We start from the raw sequence: 9485 nt of genomic DNA on the forward strand, positions 1-9485 counted from the left end.
TGAAAAGATCACTAAATATATGTAAAGGGAAAATAAATGTAGTACTGTAGTGTTGTATTATAGGAACTACTGTTGTACTAACTACCTTAAACCGGATTTATATTAAGGCATCATGTGATTAATTGCACCATACTATCAACTGGTAACAACGACATACGAATGGTCGTAATAACGGAATGACATTTGGCACCCGCAGACCTGCAGGTCCGGCTGTAGCTAGCAGCAAGGTATAGGATAGTCAATCAAGTATAGATCTATACGCAAACTCACGCTCTACCTCCAAGAGAATTCTGGCTACAACTTCGGCCATGACATTTAAGGCATGCTCCGATACAGTGGATCACAATTATTAACGTATTCATGTATATGTAATGTAGTGAATTGTTCTAGTTGTAATGTACGTGCTCTCTACCTAGCAAGTATAGTAATGTAATCGTTCTAGTATCGTTGTATATGTTCTCTTTCGAGTATAGTTGTATATGTTCTTCTCTAGTATAGTTGTATATGTTCTTCTCTAGTATAGTTGTATATGTTCTTCTCTAGTATAGTTGTATATGTCCTCATAGTAGTAAGTATTGACTCATGAATGAACTGACTCATAGTATGATATTGTGTTCTAGTAATAGTTCTAGTATCTTCCTAAACTACCCATATGGTAGTTTACTAGTAATCTAACTGGTACGTATGGACATGGATGTATACCCTTGCTACCCAAGGGCATGGAATGAACTGGAAGGGCCTTTATGACTATATATGTACATATGTTATATAACTAATATTTAAACGACCTTCGGATGAGTACCCGATATCCCACCAGACCACATCTCAAGCGCGAAAAGGAAATAGGGTGGATAGCCTTCCTAAGTCTTTTAAACATTTCTTATATAACTATACATATACAGGCATGCAATTTATAATATAAAAGCATAAATAAGTTTTGTAAAACATTTGAACATAATTATTATCTTCAGAAAAGATCGACTTGATGTCAACCTATAAAACAGTTTGAAGGCATAGGTTTGATAAAACAGTTTAAGTATAAGGAAACATTTGTTTGAAACATAATTGTAAATAAGTTTGAAATATGATATACAGAGTAAAATGTACAGTGTAATAAGGAGTTTAAAACATATAAAATGTTTATAAAAATCATTTGAAGGAAACTGTTTGGTAAAACGGCTAATGTGTAGTAAATCATTTGAATGCTGCATATTAATCACATGTGATTGATATAATAACTAGCATAATTCTACTTATTAATCACATGTGGTTGATATAATAACTAGCATGATTCTACTTGTATCCCCCCCCCATAAAACATTTAAAAATAGTTTAAAACATTATTTAAGGGGTATGAACTCACCTGCAGTAAGTGACTGGAATTGAACGGACTGTTATCGTAAGGAAGGATCGGACAAGTGCTTGGTGTCAAGTGAAGACTTTAGACACACACAATGATCCTAATTACATATGAAGACATATGTATATAAATAATTAGTGATTAAAACACTAATTATACAAGTATAAACATTTAAAGGCGAGGAAAACACTTTTGGTCAAGTGCTAGGAGGCTAATGGGTTGCAACAAAGGAGTACAAGGCCTCTAATGGGAGTTTAAGGTCTAATGACCATATGTTTTGGAGTTTACGGCCCAGGGGAGTAAACTCATGGCCGTAAACTCTCCTTAAGGTCACTAAATGAAGCTTAGAATTACTACAACTCTAGTGGTGAATTGTTTGAAGGCTAAATCAAGTGTTTGGGCTTCCTATTAACTCCTTTAAGGATTTTACGACCCTGGGACCATATTCCCTTGGAGTGTATGGCCGTAAACTCCCATGGGAGGGTGTTTGTGGTGTTTTCAAGCCTCATGCACAAGTGGTATAAGTTCTAGGCATTTGTTTAAGGCTAATGAGGACCCTAGGCACACTTTGGTGCCCTTTTTTTGGTGTTTACGGCCTATAAGTATTCTCTTGGCTGTAAACTCACTTTAAGGGGGTGCTTTTGATGTTTTAAAGTCCACAATTTAGCTAGGAATAAATGGGGGTTAATGTCTAAAGCTTTAGGAGTGATTAGGGCACATTTTGGCCCTTAAACATGGAGTTCACGGCCCAAGAAGCTCCTTGGCCGTGAACTCACTTTTATCATTGATTTTAATTGTTTTTGGTATCCTAAACATGCAATGGTGGGTTCTAGTTCGAGTTCTAAAGCTTTGAGGGACTTTGGGACACCTTAGGACCTTAAAATGGAGTTTACTCCCCAAGTGTTCTTGGGCAGTAAACTCCCAAATCTTGGTGTCTTGCTCCTATTTTTATGTTTTCTAATCACATACACACTAGCATACAAGTCTAAGGTAGTTACAATTCACGGGGAAAGGACTAGGTAGCATTTAAGCCACTTATCGGAGTTTACTCTCCAAGAACGTTCTTGGGCGGTAAACTCCCGAATCTCACAGATTTGATATGTAATTGGTGTTTCTAAACACAATCTAAGCTATATAACATAAGTAGATCGAAGTACTCAAAATTTGGGATAAAAACCCGAAGATCCGTGAGAGAGAATTTTGACTTTTCTCTAAATGGAATTCAACAAATGAACCAATTTGGTTCAGAATTCTATTTATAGTCCTGAGATATTTTTGGCAGAAAATATTTTTATTCCTGGAACGAACTCTAATGTCCTAGAGTATTGGAATAACAGTGTTGCACAAAACCCTAGTGCATCCATTCTCCTAATATCTCCTTAAGTGTAAATCCTGAAAACTGCCAAACTTATATTCGGAGTCTGAATTTTCACTGTAACTATTCTACTTCTATTAGCTTGATATGGTTTGTTCAGAATGGAAATTTCAGGTTGTCACATGTAGCTAGTATTGTGTGTGATGAATGATAACCTTCATCTTTAGGAAATTAAGACTAATTCCTTGTTCATATATATATATATATATATATATATATATATATATATATGTGTGTGTGTGTGTGTGTGTGTGTGTGAGTCAAGTGAAGGACTAGGGGATCGAGTACACTTTGTTGTGCGCTAGTCAGGTCCACCACACAGAACAATAAGACTATTTGTCATGATTTACTAAAGTTTAGTAAATATGGTTATATGTACAAGATTAAGTATAATTCTGAATCGTTGAAAATTTTTCAATGTATAGAAGAACGAATAAGAAGAGTCAAATTAGCCAGAAAGATAAAAGTTTCTCCAATCTAAAAAGAAGGGAGAGTACTTGAGTATCATGTTTTATGATTATCTTAGTGATTATGAAATCATATCACAATTTATCTTAGTGCATTTGTATGGATAAGGAGAGGAATCGTGAATTGTTGAAATGGTTAAATCAAAACGTGAATCATACTTCATTCCAAAATCGAGTCTTAGAGTAACACTCCAAGATCGATCCTTGAGTGACATAATCTTAAGATAGGTTTATAACACTTGTCAAATGTAGAGTAAAATGTTTTCTAATCTTGTACATTTGAAATTGGTAAGTTGTGATGTTTTGGATAAAACAAAGACCAACTAAGACCAATTGTGTGAAGTGTTTGCCTTGATAAGAAACCCAATGAACTCTTGAATATTTGTTTGTTAAGAATGTTTCTTGAAAAGAGAATCTTATATGTCAAGAGGTCAGTGAGAGTCTTTAAGATCTTGAAAAAATTCAAGAACTAATCAAGAGTAAACCTATTGTTAATCACTAGCACACGACGTGATGTTTGTAACCTATCGTGTTGACATATTCTTTTTTCTGTGGCCATCCAGTTAAAGTTGACTATGCATGTGAGTTCTATGAGTTCTCAATTGTTTGTATAACAACCTGGAAATGTGGTAGGCCCTTGTGCTGCCAGGTGGCAAGAAATTAAGATTGAACAAGTTCAGTCCATATGAGTTTGATTTTGTCATAGACCTTGTCTTATGATTATGGTTATGAAAATTAACATGGATAGGAACACATACACCATAAAATCTAAATATCATAAGTTTTGTCTCCAATTGATGAAAATGATTGTGAGGAAACACTTTCACTAAGTAGATTTTAAGGAGATAGCTATTGTGATATTTGCATTCCTAAATTTGATTATGATTACAGCATCCCTCTTTATAGTTCGAATTATGAGAAATAGAAAAAGGTCTAAACATTTGAGACTTATTGTTGTAGTTCTAAAACATTTAAGAAACACATGTGAGTTCTCTAAGGAAAGGTGTATGATTTTGAGAAGCCTAGATAAAGTCTCATTGAAGCATCTCGTATCAGAAATCTAAACTTTGGTAATGAAAGTCATTAAGTATTGATTTCAAGAAGTCTAGTTGATTTATGGTATGTGTGGAAAGTTAGCAATGTTATTTATAAAAAAACAAAAGTTTCAAATCGTAAAGTTGCAGGGTTTGTAAAATTGTTTTGCTATAATTAAGGGAGAGGAATTCATACTACATTTCAAATCTAAAAGCTTAGATTGTGAGATTTTAATCAAATTTAGTCAAGGATATATATATATATATATATATATATATATATATATATATGTGTGTGTGTGTGTGTGTGTGTGTGTACCATGTTGAAATGCTTCAACATTGGAAATTCTATATATAGAGATATCATAGCAAAGACTGATCAAGTCTCATGTCTTTATGAAAGACATTATGAATTGTGTCCCATATGCTTCGGATATAGAATCGATTGCATATGTCAAAATATTCTCGTGTTCTACTTTTCCAAATGCCTAAGGAATTAAGAGGGAGAAAGGAATAGAACTGGATATGACTAAAGTGGTTAAATAACTGTTAAGGACAATCTAAGGTGCGCCAAGGATTGGTCGCTTAAGGATAGTTGGAAGTATAGTAATGGATGGACCATATTGACATTATTATGATTAGACAGGATTCTATTAATAATGAGTTGTCATATGGAAAATATAGAAGTATTTTCCATAATGGGAGTTGGAGATTAAGAATACATGAGAAAGTTAAAAACTTTTATGCAAGAAGGATGTTCAAAGGAATGTACTTTGAATTTGAGACTTCGCTTCCTTTGAATTGTATTGTAATAATTTCCAGTGGGAAGTTTTGTAATATCGTTAGTCAAGTCTCTGTGACTTTTGGTACCTAGACATTACAAAAGAATCATTTCATGATAGTCTAGAATTTAACACAATCTAGCAGTGACAAAAATTTAGAATTCTTACACTTGTAATAAAGATTTGGAATTGTGAAATGAGTTTCATTAAAGATGTGTTTGATTGATCTATTTCACAAATTAAGGACCATAGACAAACATAGTGTGCATGCTTGGAGCATGGCATAGCTATTGTTTTAATTCAAGTATTAAGTTGATAAATCGACACATTATACAATGATTAATGTGTAATCTATATGGTGATTAAATAAAAGGTGTTTTATTTATATTCATAAGTTCTGAGACCATATTTGATTCGATTATTCTTGTGTTTCACTTTGCATGTTTTGACTTCCCGAACAATAAGATTAGTCAAACCATCCATAGTCGGTCATACTTTGGAAGTAGGTATTGAGGCAAGACTATTATGAATTTGGATTATAGATTGTCTAAAGTGCTTAGACATAGAAAAATATTGCTACAACATTCATGAGTGCTCATAAGGTCTAAGTATTGGATTAAACCCATGCTTATCTTAATCACTTCATGAATTTTATCACGAGTGATTGGTGAGACGATAATATCTTATATTCTTGAAACGAAGAGATATGAGTTGTAGTTTACAAGTTGGATGCACATTGATAATATGTAAACGCACCAGTAACTTGGTGTTATAAAACATATTGTTGTGTGTGATTTGATGAGTAGATAGAGCAAGCATATGAGTTAAAGTTTATCCATTCCTTTTACCCTTAGAGGGATAAATGTTATATTTGTGGGAACCTTGATGATTTACTGATGACAACCCTAAGCGCTTGGCCAAGCCTGGACTGGTTTGATTTGTTCAATTAGTCGGTCGTCTTAAATCAGAAATTCGGAAACAACAGATGGACAGAGATAATGATTAAAATCCATCTATTAGTCCATACGATATCTAGAATGGAGGAATATATGATCCCTTATCTAATGGGCGCGTCATTGACTAGGTCAGAGTTCGATAGCGGCTTTTAAGAGCTACGATTGCTAGTCAGGTTTTAAGTTGTACTTTCAATAATAGTTATTAGACTTATCCAAGTAGGATACTGTTAGATTAGACGTCTAAGCCCAACACTATAATTTGTATGTACTTGACCCGGCAGTAGCATGGTCCATTTGGGTTGCCTTCACCAGAGCAATTTGATAGGATGAACTTTTTAGAAGAGGATATTTATGCTTTATTAATATACTATAAGTTTTAATATATTAATATGAAAACCTATTATTTAATTAGTATTGATCAATAACTAATTTGGAATTAACTTAATGATCAAAAGAGACTAATTAAATTGAAGGGGACTAATTATATAAATTAGTTATATATATGGTTTGGGTTTTTGATCCATGATGGACTAAGTTTATGCTAGATTCCATGAAGAGTTAGTCCACATGGATCATGGATAATAAGCTCAAGTGTATAGATTAGGGTTTACTCGTGACTCTTGGATTCCTACACTACATATATGATACCCTATAGCATAAAATTGGTTGCACAAGTTTTGCGTTAGAATATTCTTAGATAAGTATATCCGAATTTTAGTGCTCCATATTCTCTCTGAAAAGTCCTCCATTTATTCATGGTGTTTGTGAACCATTTGAGGCATCATTTTTGACGTGCTAAGTTCTTGAAGGCCAAAAATACAAGCTACAACAAAGAGGTAATTTTATAACTCAATTCTATGTTGTTTAGGTCAGTTCTATGCTAGTTGTTGGCTTCAGGCTTTGCAAACAATATTGCATGTACAATTAGAGAAAAAAATAGATCCAAAGGATTTAGGGTTGTATGTGCACCATAGGATGTTGTAGTATACAAAACCTAACAACTACAATAACAACGCAGATGATAACAACCAGTACATAGGCATGGACATTAATGTTATATATATATATATATATATATATATATATATATATATATATATATATATATATATATCACTGTTGTAAAAATCCCGACTAGGTCCCGATTAATCTCCGATTAATCCCTAGGCGTTACTCGACCGATTAGAGGGCGCCTATCGATTAATCCCTGCATACATAATGAATGAAACATTATAAAATGATGAAATTTTAACATTTTGAAGAATTTTTATCTCAATGAAACTATTTAAGTCATAATTAGTGTTGTATTAATCATATTAACCTATTTTGTTATCATATTAGTGGTATTTACGAACTTTGATATGATATTAGTCATATTTAAAATTTTAAAATTCAACAAATTAGCAATTAATGGTCCCCGATTAATCTCCGCCTAGCCGATTAATCCTTTGACCCCAGTCCACCGACTAGTTAACGTCGAACGTTTTTTACAACCTTGATATATATATATATATATATATATATATATATATATATATATATATATATATATATATATATATATATATATATATATATATTGCCATTTTTCTAATAAGTTTATGTATAAATAATATGTAGTGGTTGCATTCTCAATTCCTCTGGTTAGTCGTTTATCTCACGTTCACATTTATAATGACAAATTTCTTTTATTATTTTAAAATTACCCACTGTCACAATTAAGTAACATTTTTTACATAAGAATTTTTTAAGTTTTTCTTTATTAAAAATAACAACTATAACATCAAAGTTGCAACAATTATATTATGTACATATAACATATTGGTTCCGGCGGTTACCCAACGGGTAGCAGTTCCGGGACGCTTTGTGGGATCCTTGATACTTACATTGATTGATGGCCCTCTTCCAACTATTGGTAGTTCTCACTTTTATTTTATTTTTTTAATTTCTTAGAAAACCTTTCTTATTACCATTATATCGTAGAGCTCAAAAAAGATAAAACACTACCCCCTGAAAAACAAATTCTAACTACAAATCCTGATATAAACATGGTATGCTGAAGCATTGACATTATGATTTTTTAGGCCATATGTAGGTAGCATTAGCATCATAAGTTTATTAAAAACATAAAATTTTCTGATGAAATGCTTATGATTGTGGGTCCAAATAACATGATTTTCATTTTTCCAGATCTCATAATCAATATATTATAAAATACATGTATTACGTAAAGTTTATTATTATTATTATTATACAGTGACTGCATGTTAAACCAACTTGTAGACTTTTATCATGAGCAACTAAAAACTGTAAGTCCATCAACACAACATTATACTTATAAATGAGCTCAAAACTAGAATATTTGCTTTTATTACACATGACCACACCAGACAAACTCTTTAGAGAAAATTACAAGTTTAGTCCCCATGGTATGTCAAAAGTTATGGGTTTAGTAAACAGATTTCATTTTTTGCACATGTGGTCATTAAAGCTTGGTTTTGTTGCAAAGTTCATCCCTAGTGCAACGTTATTATCTGGGACATAATTTACGACCAAACCAAACTTTAGCAACTACCAATGCAACAAATGAAACAATTGGAAAAAATTTATAAGTTTTGATATAACACATGGACTAAAGTTGTAACTAAAATTCTAATTAACATTATACTTTCTAACTTCTATGAAAAGAATGAGGATAAGGAAGACAATTTGAATCAAGACATTAACCCTTCACCTATTTTCCTTTATGTTTTTGTTCTCATATTTTATTTGTTTTTAGCTAATTAACAATTTACCCTTTATCTTGGAAATTCTTGTTTCTTTTAGTGTTCAAATTATTTCAGAAGTATATATTTGGGGAAGTTGATGAAATGGAACTGAAGTTCAATAATAAGAGAAATAATGAAGATTTGGATCTTTTCACTATAATCCTTAACCAAGAAATCAGAAGGCTATCACAAAAGGTTTGCTAGGATCTTTTCACTATGATTTTAATACAGTTCAAGATGTCATTCAGAGCACCAAACGAGCTTGGTTGCAGGTTTGTTTTTTCTAGCAAGAAGGGTAAAATGTTCATTTTACCTTCTTCATATTCAGATCATTCATACAGTCCCAAAAAGAAGCAGTCATTGTTAGTTTGTTTAAATAATACTTTTAGGTATTTTTCTTTTCTAGTTGAAATAAACAAGAAAGTGTTTGTATGAGACTAAATCACTAAATGATCATTTTACCCTTACATTTCTTTTTTGCAGGATAAAAAGGCACAATAGTTTTGGATCGACACCTTTTAGCAAAAGATACCGTGTACGTGTTCTCGTGCTACTATTGCAGATTCAGGAACATCCTTGCTTACTGGTCCAACTGTATGTATCTCACGTGAAGCTTCTGTTAGAACTATTAATCTTAGGGATTTCAAGTTTTTCATATTTCTTGTATCTAATTAGTTTGCAAATTTCTGTTACAACTTCTATTGATTTGTTTTATCTTTCTTTGAACGATTATTTGTATGGCG

Source organism: Lactuca serriola, chromosome 5 (genome assembly GCF_051521515.1).
Source record: "Lactuca serriola cultivar US96UC23 chromosome 5, Lser_US96UC23_V15, whole genome shotgun sequence".
Lineage (NCBI taxonomy): Eukaryota > Viridiplantae > Streptophyta > Magnoliopsida > Asterales > Asteraceae > Lactuca > Lactuca serriola.